Below are 14,202 nucleotides of genomic sequence, written 5' to 3'. Positions count from 1 at the left end.
AAGTCCTAAAAATTCCCGCCGAATAAAACATAACTCTCAACTTTTAGGTTGTGAATATTTTTTTAAGTCGACATCACTAATATCCTTTGTCTGGTCCCACTTAGGATCCCATGCACGTCACAACGTTGCATTTAGATGCAGCTCACTTCTCAGAATGCGGACTGCAAAGCACCCCTGCCCACCTGGTGTGGCTCCCACCCAGAAGACCCCACCTGCTGCTCTTGGGAGAAACGCCCTGAGTGGAAGTGTCCGGCTGTCTCTGAAATGTCTTTGGGCTACAATGGAGACCTTCCTTTGGAAGGCCTTCCTTTTTTTTTTTTTTTTTTTGGCAGTACGCAAGCCTCTCATTGTTGTGGCCTCTCCCGTTGCGGAGCACAGGCTCCGGACGCGCAGGCTCAGCGGCCATGGCTCACGGGCCCAGCTGCTCCAGGTGCTCCCGGACCGGGGCACGAACCCACGTCCCCTGCATCGGCAGGCAGACTCTCAACCACTGCGCCACCAGGGAAGCCCTGGAAGGCCTTCCTTTGGCCTCTCCCCAGGCAGCCTCCACAATGGCTGTCCTCCGTCCCTTTGGGGTACCCTCTGTCCTCACTGCTCCCGTCGCCTTGCTCTCGAGATTCTGAGTATCAGTCATTCACTACTTAGTATATACCCCGGGCTTTGCTCAGCAGCTGTGAAGATTCAGAGTTCTCTGGGGTGGGAATCGTCTAGAATCTTGGGTGGCATTAGGGATTAAAGCTTTCTTTGAGAGTCCCATTACTTAGAGAGTTCCCCTCACTCCTGTGACTGTGGCCCTTTCTGCCCCTTCCCCACCCATGCCTGGAATAGCACAGATCCTCGTGCTGTGTTTCACTGATGCCCACCCCACCCCCCAGAGTTTCCCCCGAACCCCATAGCTGAAGCACCGACACAGGACATCATTTAAGACTCACTTCCATGCAGCGAGATGAGGTCTTTACTCGAAAAAAAAGGAAGGGAATCTGTAAGAGAATCTTGCTGAGGCCGGGCCCTCCTCCACCACTGGTCTCCCGGTAACCAGGTAACCAGGATACCTTCCTCCAGCTGCCCAAGGTCATGGAGTTCCACTCAGAAAACCAAAACAAACCCCTAGGTAAGGGATGCAAAGATCAAAATGTCCCCACCGTGCACCAAAGGGAACACTGAGTTACCTGTTTCTCCCACTCAGGGGCCGCCGGCCACAGGGAGCCGGGAATGTTAGTAATTTCATCCATGGGACAGTCCTTATTTCATGTGATTGTCAAACGAGGCCAAAGCCAGGGGTCTGAGGAGCACTGGTTTTCTGAATCAGTGACCACAGTAAAAGCTGCAGTGACCTGCGGGGCCGCATAACTGAGCAGAGTTCTGAGTCGCTCACCCGGAGCCGCTCGGCCCTTCAGGCCAGACCTGGAGAAAGTGGACAGTGTCTTACCCAGGTCCCGGTCTTTCTGCAGTGGCCTCTAAACAATCTTGGGCTGGGAGAGCTCGTGGCCCCTGCACACCTGGGAGGGCGGAGCTTGGGGAGGCGGTTGAGGCTGAGGCGCTGAGTCCTGTGCCCCGCACCGGGCAGTGGCTCCACCTGTGAGCTCCGTACCCATGGTTGTGCCCTCTCCCTGCTCCCCTCGCCCCAGGCCCGAGCTACAGTTCACTCCACATGCACTGCCCAAATTAGTCTTCCCCCTTCCCCTTCCCCCCGTGTTGGCCTTGCAGAATACCCCTGGGTTGATTCTGCAAATCTGGGAACATCCAGGAACAGCACAAAGAGAAGCCACTGGGGCTGCAGCCATGCAGCCAGGACCAGGGATCTGCTGCCCTCGTCCAGGCCCCGAGCCCCGGGCCACAGGGGCCTCTCGGCTGAGGAGCTTTCTGTACCTGGGACAGGCCGGGAGCACGGTGACACCCACTCCAGCCCCTCCGGCTCCCGTTGAGCTGTGCCCTGGCTCAGTGACCGTCCCTTTCCCTGGTTCCCCATGGCCACCCCACATCCACTTCCACCTCCATCTACTCAGGACAATGATACCAGAACAAACCCCCTCTTACCATGCAGCAGTGGCCTCAGATGTTACCCCCAACCTAGCTCTTCCCTGGTGGCGCAGTGGTTAAGAATCCGCCTGCCGATGCAGGGGACACGGGTTCAAGCCCTGGTCCAGGAAGATCCCACATGCCGCGGAGCGGCGAAGCCTGTGGGCCACAACTACTGAGCCTGCGCTCTAGAGCCCGCGAGCCACAACTACTGAGCCCACGCGCTGTAACTACTGAAGCCCGCGTGCCTAGAGCTCGTGCTCCGCAACAAGAGAAGCCACCACAATGAGAAACTCACGCACCGCAACAAAGAGTAGCCCCCGCTTGTGGCAACTAGAGAAAGCCCGCGCGCAGCAACAAGGAACCAACGCAGCCAAAAATAAAAATAAATAAATTTATTTAAAAAAAAAAAAGGAAGTCACCCCCAACCTAGAGAGAGAATAAACCTGGGTGACTGTACCAGGTGCAGGACCGTGGTACAGGAAGTCCATGCAGGGCAGGGTGAGCAGGGACTCTGGACCTGCTGCTTGATTTTGCTGTGAACCTATAACTGCTCCAAACAATAAAGGCTATTGTTTTAAAAAGCCAACACACTACTACATATAAAATAGATAACCAGCAAGAACCTACTGTATAGCACAGGGAACTCTACTCAATATTTTGTAATAACCTACAAGGGAAAAGAAGCTGAAAGAATATATAGATATAAAGATATAGTTTAAAAAGCCAGCCTCTGGCTTGGCCAACCCCATTCCCTCCGTGAGCTCACTAGGGGATTAGAAGTCTCAAGGACACCTGGGATGATGGAATTAGAATATCTCTGAACTAATTTGTCCCACATTCTTTGTTTCTTTTTGAATTTTAAAACATTTCTCCTTCTCACCTTCTATTTCTCTTAAAGCATTATTTATGGTGTTTATTGACTCTTGTGTTTCTTCTAATTTAGTCTTCACTTAGGAAATGATTTTTTCCTCTTTTTTTTTTTTGGCACGCAGGATCTTAATTCCCAACCAGGGATCAAACCACTGCCCCCTGCAGTGGAAGCGCGGAATCTGAACCACTGGGCCGCCAGGGACGTCCCTTTTCTTTTCCTTTTCTGTTTAATTTCTTTTTTTTTTTGGTTTATTTATTTGTTTATTTATTTATGGCTGCGTTGGGTCTTCGTTGCTGCACGTGGGCTTTCTCTAGTTGCGGCGAGCAGGGGCTACTCTTCGTTGCAGTGCACAGGCTTCTCATTGTGGTGGCTTCTCTTGTTGTGGAGCACGGGCTCTAGTCACGCGGGCTTCAGTAGTTGTGGCTCACGGGCTCTAGAGCACAGGCTCAGTAGTTGTGGCGCACGGGCTTAGTTGCTCCGCGGCATGTGGGATTCTCCCGGACCAGGGATCGAACCGGTGTCCCCTGCATTGGCAGGTGGATTCTTAACCACTGCGCCACCAGGGAAGCCCCCTTTTCTTTTATTTTTAATTCTTTTCTGGAGTCTGTCATTTCTGAGTTTTAAAAATTGACTTATAATGGTGTTTTTCTCATATTTTGTATCATTGTCCTAAATATTTTTAGCTTACTTTAAAACAGCATGTTTCAGTTTTTATCTTTTTTCAACGCCTCCTTCTAAGTCTTCTCATTCTCTGTAGGAATGTCATTCTGCTGCTTATTCTCATTTTTCCTGTAGTAACTTTGTATGGGATTTGACCTTGATAGTTTTCTGTTGCTTTTTTTTTAAAATAAATTTGTTTATTTATTTTTGGCTGCGTTGGGTCTTCATTGTTGCCCACGGGCTTTTTCTAGTTGAGGCGAGTGGGGGCTGCTCTTCGTTGTGGTGCGTGGGCTTCTCATTGCGGTGGCTTCTCTTGTTGCGGAGCATGGGCTCTAGGTGCGTGGGCTTCAGTAGTTGTGGCTCGCGGGCTCAAGAGTGCAGGCTCGGTAGTTGTGGCCCACGGGCTTAGCTGCTCCGCGGCATGCGGGATCTTCCCGTGCCAGGGCTCGAACCGTGTCCCCTGCATTGGCAGGCGGACTCTTAACCACTGCGCCACCAGGGAAGCCCTTTCTGTTGCTTTTTATGTGAATGTAATGTTCATGAGCTTTTAGCAGGAGACCTGGTTCAAAGGCTTTTCCTATTTCATAGACACACTTCTTCTGTTGGTCTCATGTGATTTTAACACACATGGCAGCAGCTCCCCTTTCATCCCCACCGTCTCCCTCATTTGTCCCCATACTCCCTGTCCTGCTTAACTCTGATCCCAGCCCTGTGGTTTTCCCCCCATGTAGGGCTCTGTCCTGGAAGGAGGCCCAGGTTGGCCATTTTGAGAGCTCACAGGGCCTGGACCATTCCAGCCCCTTCAGATACGACCAGGTTGCCCCGCACTCACCCCACTATCGCAGCAGCCACGCCTCTGCCAGCTTCACCTGCTGATGTCAACCTGGCCCGCTGCCGCGCTGTGCAGGGCGCACCTGTGGGCGTTCGGGGGCCCTACACTCAGCATGTAACTGCCCTCTGCTCTCTCCGCACAGACCCCGCACCGCACGGTCTGGGCCTACAGACGCTCAACCCCACACACTGAGGCTCCAGGCTGTGTGGGAACACCTTAGCTCCTTGTTTTGTTATAGACGTTGTCCATGGAATGTTTTTTATTTTAAAGATATATTTCTTCATTCACTTAAAATGGCAATAATAATCCTATTACATGTTAACATAAAAAACATTTTTTAATAAAAAGTAACTATATCTCTGAAAACACAACATTTAGTAACAAAAGTGTCATTGTTTCATGTTCTTGCAAATGTCTTAATGTCTGGATTAACAGAAGACAGTTGAATTCTTGGGACTTCCCTGGCCGTCCAGTGATTAGGACTCTGAGCTTCCACTGCAGGGGACACAGGTTCGATCCCTGATCGGGGAACTAAGATCCCACAAGCCATGTGGTGCAGCCAGAAAAGAAAAAAAAAAAAAAAAACCCAAATAAACAAAACCCACCACTTTAACTAAAAAAAAAAAAGAAGACAGTTGGATTCTTACATCTGCTTGTGCATTCAACCTGTTGGGCTGTAGCATGTCACGTGGCCTCTGGGAAACTCCACCATATACTCTCGGGAATTTTTCTTTTTCTATCTGGTGTACTACCTGTTTTTAAGCGGGGCTCTTGGAATATCCAAAAACTATGTTACTACTTCAATCTTCCCAGAATCCTTCATAAGCTTTTTAATGGGGGGGGAAGGGGGAAGAAACAGCTAAAGCTGTGATATCCTTTCTCACCCCATACATTTAACACAGCCAGCGTGAAACAGCAGGAGAAAGAAATTAAAGGCATAAGCCTTGGGAAAGGAGAAAGTAAGTTCTCATTATTCAGACACAACATAATGTAGAGTTTACCAAAAGAGTTTACCAATCATCGATTAGAATTAACACTTAAATGTGGCTAGATTGCTGGATACAAGATTAACATACAAATTTCTTTTATATATATAGCAGCAACAAGCAAATAGAAAATAAAAATCTTCGAAAGTTACCATTTATATACTTAACTGGAAGGGGAGATACCATGATCACAAAGGTGGCTTTCCCAGGGTGAGGCTCATCCATTGCACTCCGGATGTGATGACTTCTGCGATTTCCCCAAATGTGGGAAACTCGACTGCACAGTTTGTGGTAGTGGAAGACTGCGTTTGTGCTTTCCCCTGCGGAAAAAAAAGTTACCATTTAGGGGCTTCCCTGGTGGCGCAGTGGTTGAGAGTCCACCTGCCGATGCAGGGGACACGGGTTCGCGCCCCGGTCCGGGAAGATCCCACATGCCGCGGAGCGGCTGGGCCCGTGAGCCATGGCCACTGAGCCTGCGCGTCCGGAGCCTGTGCTCCGCGACGGGAGAGGCCACAACAGTGAGAGGCCTGCGTACCGAAAAAAAAAAAAAAAAAGTTACCATTTATAAGAGCATCAAAAGATGTCAAATGCCAATGAATAAATGGAACAAAAGATGTGCAAGACCTCGACACTGAAGACCACAAAGTGTCACTGAGGGGAAATTTAAGGAGCCCTGAGTAGGTGGAGGCACAGATGTGACTAAGTGAGGGAAGACTCAACATCAGAAAGGTGTCCATTGGTCCCAAACTGATCTATAGATTCAGTGCCACCCAACAAAATCCCAGAGGGTGTCCTGTGCGCATGTGCGGGCCGTGCACATGCAAACTGACCAGCTGATTCTACATTTAAATAGAAATGAAGAGGATGGAGATGACAGAGCAGCAGGGAGAGAAAAGGGGCTTAGTTTCCAGGTGTCATCAGAAAGGGGCAGCGCGTGCAAAGTAATGTGCGGGCAAGAGCTCGGACGTGTTGTAACTTCTCAGAAAACCAACACTTTCCTTTAATCCCCAAAGAGATGGCTTCGGTACATTTTATGCCGCAGGAGTTGAGAGTAAGGAGGAAACCAGGACACGGCTTGCACTTTCACTGACTGCCTAACTGCTCAGGGCCTGTGGCAACTCGGTCTAGGCATCTTGAGACCAGCTCCTGATCTCTCACATCAACTCTGACGCCTGGCATGCCCGGCCTCCCCTTCTGCTGGCTCCTTCTGGGGTCACCTCAGTTCTTTGGCAGGGTTTTGCCCAGTTACCAGGGGCCTCCAGTTCAAAAGGCAAAGCCAAACTAGTTATTGTTTGTCAATTTCATTTTAAAAAGACTGGCAGATCTTTGGACCAAAGTGCAGTGTCAGGAGCCACTCACGCTCTTTGCTTGTGTTCTACATGGCCCGCAAGTCTGCATTCAGCAGTTTCCCTTATTCCAACCCAGGACTCCTGCCTGGGAGGCAGGAGGAACCAAAGACCAGGAGGGGAGTCAAGTGGGAGGGAAGCAGCTTCTGAAACCTGTGCAATCGGATTGGGAGAGCCATTAATCCGCTGGAATGAGACTCTGGCATTCCGGGGTCCCTCCGGCTGTTTCACTCCTTGGGAATTAGCGCATAGGATCCTGCAGGTTTCAACAAACAAGGCCAGAAGAGGGGAGCGGGTCATGCCCTGAGCATCCGAGGCCGTGGTCCTGGGTGGCCCATGAGGTACCAGCTGATGTGCAGGGTCCCTCCGTCCATGAGATGGTCACGAGTCAGTTTCAACTGTCCATCATGTGATACAAATGAGGCTTAACAAGGATGCAGAACTTCCCGTGTGAAATGTGTTTCACATGCCCACCAAGAGTGGTGGTGTAGGTGGGGGTCTTCTGATGGCAAACTCCTACAGCAGCCCCCGCCCCGCAGCCTCTCGGAGGCTCTGTGTGACCCTCTCGGGCACCGTGGACCCTCTCCCGTGTAAAGCAAGCCGAGTCCTTCTCATTGGGTGTTTGCTTTTGGCCTCTTTGCCGGGCACCTTGGGGGTCTCCAGGACACCAGAGAGCTCCTTCCTGGGGGAGCAAATGAAAATAAACTCACATTAGGGTTTCCATTTCTATTAACTCAGAGAAGACTTTTGCTTCCCTGGCCTTCCATCTACTTGGCTGGTGGACACATCTTTTCAGCCCTAGGCAAAAATCATGCAACATTGCATTCTCTGGAGGTAATCGTATAACTCGCTATAATTAACAGCCACGCGAGACTGTGTGAAGGTCCCTGGGACAGAGGGCAGGAATGGCACACGTGCTGGGACCTGGCCGTGCGCGCCTCCCGGGCGTGGCTGCCATTTGTCTCTGAGCATCGCCACCCTCCATGCTCCCCAAGGCTCTCCCACCCGGAGGAACCAGTCACACTCTACCGCCAAGATGCGGGTGCCATTTATCTCGTCGTTACAGAGCTCGGCCAAGCTGTGGCGCCAATAAATATTATTCCCTGCTGCCGGTAGCCAAGGCCAAGCTCAGATTTGGGGGTGGAGGTCAAACAAGCAAGGTTCCCAGATGATGGGGGCGGAGGGGGGACAAGAGAGGAGCACAGAGTCTCCGCTCCTGGTGTCGCTTTGTTACAGTTGGAGGGAACCTCATTTGCTGAAGTGGCACAGTGAACGCCCAGAGGCCGAGACTTGAGCCTCTACACAGGACACTGCCCCTTCTGTTCTTCCCCCGCCGAGGCCAAGAGCTCTTTGTGTGTCTGAATAACTGGCCGGGAACTGGACAATGCTCCGTGCCAAGACCGGTGATGGGCCGGCTTTAGCCTCTGCTGGAATTCCTTGTTGCTTTACAAATATTTGGTGAGTGTGGTCGGCCCGCTCTGGGCACACAGAGGCCTCGGCTCTCACGGAACTCACAGCTGGTCCTCGGAGGAGGACAGACAGGAACAGGTGAACAGAGCCACAGGTAGTTTGGGACAATGATAAATGGGGGAATGAATGAAACAGGGCAGCCTGGTAGGCAGGACGGGGCCTCCTTCAGGGCAGGGGCGGGAAGGCTCCTGAGGACGGGTCCTGCTGGAGTGACTTGGGTGTCAGGGGCTGCTGTGCTGTGATGAGGGGTAGGCGGGGGGACAGGACCACCTCCCATGGGCGATGGGCATAGACAGGGGTTTGGATTTTGTTCTAAGCACCAAGGGGTGCTGGGCTGTGACATGAAAGGGCCTGCCGTCTGGAGAAAGGGCACTCTGGCCACTGTGGGGTGACAGCAGGCTGGGGAGGTGGACAGGGTGACCACGACCTGACCCCAGGAGGAACCTGTGGATGTGCGGCCTCACGTGGCAAAAGGGGCTCTGCAGCTGGGATTAAGTGAAGGACCTTGAGGTGAGACAACCCTGGGTTGTCCGAGGGTCCCAATGTCATCCCGAGGATCTGTATCAGGGAGACAGGAGGTCAGAGTCAGAGAAGGGGAGGTGAGGACAGAAGCAGAGGTCGGAGCGGTGTGGGGCCACAAGCCAAGGAATGTGGCTCCTCTAGAAGCTGGAAAAGGCAGAGGATCCTCCCCTGGAGCCTCTAGAGGAACCAGCCCTGCGATCCCCTGATTATAGCCCTGTGAGACCCAGACTGAATGCCTGACCTTCAGAACGGTGAGACAGTAAATTTGTGTGTGTTAAGACACGACACTGGTGGTAATTACACCAAAGGGAAACTAATACACATGGCAGGAGGCCACTGGTGTGGTCCAGATGAGAAAGCTGAGTACCCAGGTGCCCAGGTTTGCTGACATGCTTTGCGTCACACAGCACAGAGAGGAAGAAACAGCTGAGGGTCCCACGGCAGGCAGGCAGGAGGGGATGGGGTCTTGGCTGACCAGCAGCCGTTGGTCCCTGTGTTGACGGGGAAGCTCTGGGCCGGAGTCAGAGCCGTGGGGGGTGGCAAGTGGGCACGGGTGATGGTGAAGGCCCAGGAGGGTGGTCCTCCACGGCCTGTCTCTTCACCTTCACCCTTCTGCTGTCTAGCTGCCCCGAGACACCGCTGTCCATGTGCGTAAATAATCAGAAAAGATGATTCTAGTTCTTTTGGTCAAAAAGTCAGGTACTGGGACTTCCCTGGTGGCACAGTGGTTAAGAATCCGCCTGCCAACGCAGGGGACATGGGTTCGAGCCCTGGTCCGGGAAGATCCCACATGCCGCGGAGCAGCTAAGCCCGTGTGCCACAACTACTGAGCCTGCGCTCTAGAGCCTGTGAGCCACAACTACTGAGCCCGCATGCCACAACTACTGAAGCCCGTGCGCCTAGAGCCCATGCTCCACAAAAAGAGAAGCCACCGCAATGAGAAGCCCACGCACCACAACGAAAAGTAGCCCCGCTCGCCACAACTAGAGAAAGCCCGTGTGCAGCAACAAAGACCCAACACAGCCAAAAATAATAAATAAAATAAATAAAAATTTTTTTAAAAAGTCAGATACTTTCCTGTTAGCCTGATTTCACAATAAACCCAAGACAGAAACAAATGGCAAGGAAAACACAGAACGAACAAGGTCGGCATAGAGATTAAAGGGACCAGAAATATATTAGACATACATAAGATAAATAAGCAACAAGTAATTAACATAGAGCACAGGGAACTATATTCAACGTCTTGTAATAACCTATAATGGAAAATAATCTGAAAAAGAATATATATATATAAATCACTTTGCTGTACACCTGAAACACAATATTGTAAATCAACTATACTACAATTAAAAAAAGAAAGAAAAAGGAACATATTAGAAGTAGGAACCAACAGGGTGTCTGAGTGTCCTGGGGCCGCCAGAACAAATTACCACAAACTGGGGGCCTTGAAAAAACAGAAGCTGATTCTCTCCCCGTCCCAGAGGCCAGAAGCCCAAAATCAAGGTGTCGTCGGGGCTGTGCTCCCTCTAAAAGCTCTAGGAGAGGGTCCGTTCTTAACCCTTCCAGCTCTGGTGGCCGACAGTCCTTGGCATCTGGGCTTATACCTACATCCCTCCAATCTCTGTCCATCTTCACAAAGCCTCCTCCTCTCTGTGTCTTCACGTGTCTTTACATAAGGTCACCAGTGATTGAATCTAGGGCCCATCCTCACTGGATTTAGTGTCCCCCGAAAGGCGTGTCCATAGTCCTAACCCCTGGTACTTGGGGATGTGACCTTATTTGCAAACAGGGTCTTTGCAGATGTGATCAAGTTACAAAATCCAATGACTGGTGTCCTTAAAGAGGCAGAAGAGGGAAGTTTGAGATGCAGAGACACTGGATTTTCCAATGGCCACGTGAGGACAGAGGCAGACATTGGAGAGATGCAGCTACAAGCCAAGGAACACCAGGAGCCCCCAGGAGCTGGAAGAGGCAGGAAAGGTGTGAAGATTAATTTTATTCGTCACCTTGACTGGGCCCAGCAGTTTGGTCAACCATTATTTTAAGTGTTTCTCTGAGGGTGTTTTGGATGAAATTAATATGTAGATTGGTGGGGGCTTCCCTGGTGGTGCAGTGGTTAAGAACCCGCCTGCCAACGCAGGGGACACGGGTTCGAGCCCTGGTCTGGGAAGATCCCACATGTCGCGGAACAACTAAGCCCGTGCGCCACAGCTACTGAGCCTGTGCTCTAGAGCCTGCGAGCCACAGCTACTGAAGCCCGCACGCCTAGAGCCTGTGCTCCGCAACAAGAGAAGCCACCACAATGAGAAACCTGCGCACTGCAACGAAGAGTAGCCCCCGTTCACCACAACTAGAGAAAGCCCGTGCACAGCAATGAAGATCCAACACAGCCAAAAATAAATTAAAAAAAAAAAAGTAGATCGGTGGACTGAGTAAGCAGGTTGCCCTCCATAAAGTGGGTGGGCCTCATCCAATCAGTTGCAGGCCTAAACAGAACAAAGAGGCCAACTCTCCACTGCGTAAGAGAGAATTCTTCCTACCTGATGGCCTTTGAACCGGGACAACAGTTTTCTCTTGCCTTTGGAACCTGAAGCATCAGTTCTTCCTGGGTCTAAAGCGTGCTGGCTTTTGGACTGGGACCACACGACAGCTCTCCTGGATGTCCAGGGTGCCGACCTTGGGGCCTGTCAGCCTCCACACTCAAATGAGCAATTCCTTGGAATAAATCTCTTTCTGTATGTGGAGCCATCCTGTTGGTTGTTTCTCTGGAGAAGCCTGACCAGTACAGAAGGCTCTACTCTGGAGCATTTGGGGGGGAGCTCAGACCTGCTGACACCTGGACGTCACACTTCTGGCCCGCATGACTGTGAGAGAATCCATTCCTATTGTTTTAAACCACACGGTTTATGGTAATTCGTTACAGCAGCTCTCAAAAACCCAAACCAAACCAAACTCGAAAGAGAGGCAATACTGAGCTATTTAGGGAACCTGTCCCTAGAAGCCTCACTCTTGTTCTGAAATGCACAATTACCCACGTGCACACAAGATTCTGAGGGTGGAGGACGCTTTAATTTCACAGCTTCCCCCAGAAGAAGAGCCAGACTGCTGTCCTCCCCAGCCCTCAGAGGAGATGTTACCGGGAGAGAAGCCAGGTTTACCTCTGAGGACTCGACGGGGAGGAGGATGGAGGGGGAGGGAGGGAACTTCGCCGCCGAGGACTTTGGGTTTCTGTAGTGTTTGCGTTTATAACAAACTTAAAGTTAACACGAGAGGAGCTGTAACCGTGGCTTTTAGATGAACAGTTCCCCTCTCTGGGCCTCTGTCTACTCTTCTTTCTAATAGAGCACATTCAACTAAGAAGACCTCCCAGGCTGCCTTTCCAACTCTGTGGCTCCTGTGACCAGCGGCTGGAGGGCAGGCCAAGTTGCCGCAGGAGCCCCGATTAGAGGTGCCTGGTCAGGAAACAGCCGTGGCAAGCGCGGCCGCCTGCTGCAGGTCCCCTGGAAGAGAAGCCTGGAGAAGGCAGGTGGACCTCTGCTGATTCCACGGGTGTGACTCGGGCGCTCACCCCTTAGCAGGTTGTCAGGGTGTGGACCTCCCTCCCCCAGGCTCTGCATGGCCCTGTCAGAAAGTCCCCTAGACCAGCCGTGGACCAGGGCTACCCCCATCCAAGGGGCCAGTGCCTCCACACCCCGGCACCTCGGGGCAGCCCGGGGTGCCCGCCAGGAGGGCCGAACATCTGACAGGACAGAGTCTACGTCCTCTCGGCCGTTTCCTCCCAATCTGACAAGTTCCAGCACAACCTGGTGGGAGTGGTGGACAAGGTCACAAGCAGGGGTCCTTCCCCGGCCAGGGAACTGCTTGCTTCCTGGACCCCAGGGCTCCGGCCTCCCTGCTTTGGCCGGTGTTGGTCCTTCTTCGCAGCCTCCCTCCTTCTCCCTGCGCCCCTCCCTGCTCCCACTGTCACAATTGAGTTCCATGGGTTCCCGAGGCTCTGACCACCTCTGCCAGGAAGCCCCCTTCCCCACCGCTCTCACAGAGGCAGCTCCTAGCCCTGCCCTTAACACCTGGGAAGCTGTGAGGCTTGGTCCATCCCAGCGGATGGAACAGAGGTGGAATGTAAACACAGGACAGAACTCCCCTCACATTTCAGGACCCCACCTTCCCACCCCCGCCAGGGGCCACCAGGCCTTGCACGGGACACCCTGTCCCGGCACAGCGACATCCCCTGTGATCCGAGCTGCCCCTCCAGGAACGCTCCTCTACCTGACGAGGCTAGAGGCTTGTGAAAGGGGTGGGATTTTGCTCATTCTGAGGCCCCTTCAGGTCCTAGTATGGGGTCCTGCCTTGGGCTGCCACCCCAACGTGGTACAGGGTGGATTAACATAGGCACACAAAGTCCGTAGGGCCTACAGCTCCTCTCCTTGAATGTGGGTGTGCTCCGTAGCTGCTGGACGAATACAATCTGGAGGAAGTGATCTGTAAGAAGTCTGACCACCGTGAGACTGCCAGCCTCTGGAAGGCCCCATGGAGAGGCTGCATGGAGAGAGAGATGCCCGCCCAGCCCCCGCACGTCCCGCCATGCCAGCCCAGGACCAAGAAGCTGGGAGAGGACACTAGATCCACCTGCCCCATGGTTGCAGCTGTGTGAGACCCTGAGCAGGACCCACCCACTGAGCCTAACTGCCCAGAGCCAGGAGCCCTCATAATAAATTGTCTTAAGCCAGTAACCTTGGGGCTGATATTAACATGGCCATAGCTGGAGCAGGTGGCTTGGCGAGAACCACAAAAGTCTTCCCCTTGGGGAGATTTGTTGTTAAAAAGACCCCCTCTGGGTGGGCACAGTCCCACAGGAGGCTTAGGTAGTGGACAGCATCTCTGTACAAAGACGCAGGTGCCCCGTCCTCTGATGAAGGAAGTCCAGGCCAGGGTGCCTCTGTGCAGTGTACAGTCTGTGCCACTGTACATGGCGGCCCTGAGTAGAAGCCTCACTACAGACAGAAGGAGAGGGGAAGGGACTTGCCTGGCGGCCCAGTGGCTAAGACTACACCTTCCAATGCAGGGGGTGCGGGTTCGATCCCTGGTCGGGGAGCTCTCACATGCCTTGTGGCCAAAAAACCAAAACATGAAACAGAAGCAGTATTGTAACAACGAGTGCGATAAAGACTTAAAAATGGTCCACGTGAGAAAATAAGAATCTTAAAAAAGAAGGAGGTGGGAAGTGTCCGTTTCGGATGAGCGCTCCACCACTGTCCCCGTCACACCTCCACCGCGCCTGCTGTTCAGTCATCACAGGGCCCCTTTCTCCTCCTGGCCCACTCCGGCTGCCGGGGAGCTCGGCCGAACAGGGAGCCGGAGGAACATGGCGGCAGAGGCAGGCCCGGGTGCCAGGAGAGCGTGGAGGAGGGTACCGGGGAGGCTGTCCGCCAGGCCCTGCGGCCCACGGGCCAGGACTTGACCCGACCTCCCGGGCACAGGTCTGTAGTCACT

The 14,202-nt window shown here is 52.6% G+C and overlaps 1 non-coding gene across 1 annotated transcript; it reads left to right on the top strand.

Annotated features, from left to right (window-relative positions):
• Positions 1-5,530: 5,530 nt before the first annotated feature.
• Positions 5,531-5,694, top strand: LOC114890109. Its single transcript, XR_003792243.1, has one exon. It is a non-coding gene; the product is annotated as a U1 spliceosomal RNA (small nuclear RNA).
• The last annotated feature ends 8,508 nt before the right edge of the window (positions 5,695-14,202 follow it).

The sequence above is a fragment of the Monodon monoceros genome, unplaced genomic scaffold (genome assembly GCF_005190385.1).
Source record: "Monodon monoceros isolate NGI ecotype Baffin Bay Population unplaced genomic scaffold, NGI_Narwhal_1 Super_Scaffold_10, whole genome shotgun sequence".
In the NCBI taxonomy this organism is placed as follows: domain Eukaryota; kingdom Metazoa; phylum Chordata; class Mammalia; order Artiodactyla; family Monodontidae; genus Monodon; species Monodon monoceros.
The sequence above is the reverse complement of the archived record's forward strand: the minus strand, read 5'-3'. Positions and strand labels throughout refer to the sequence as shown.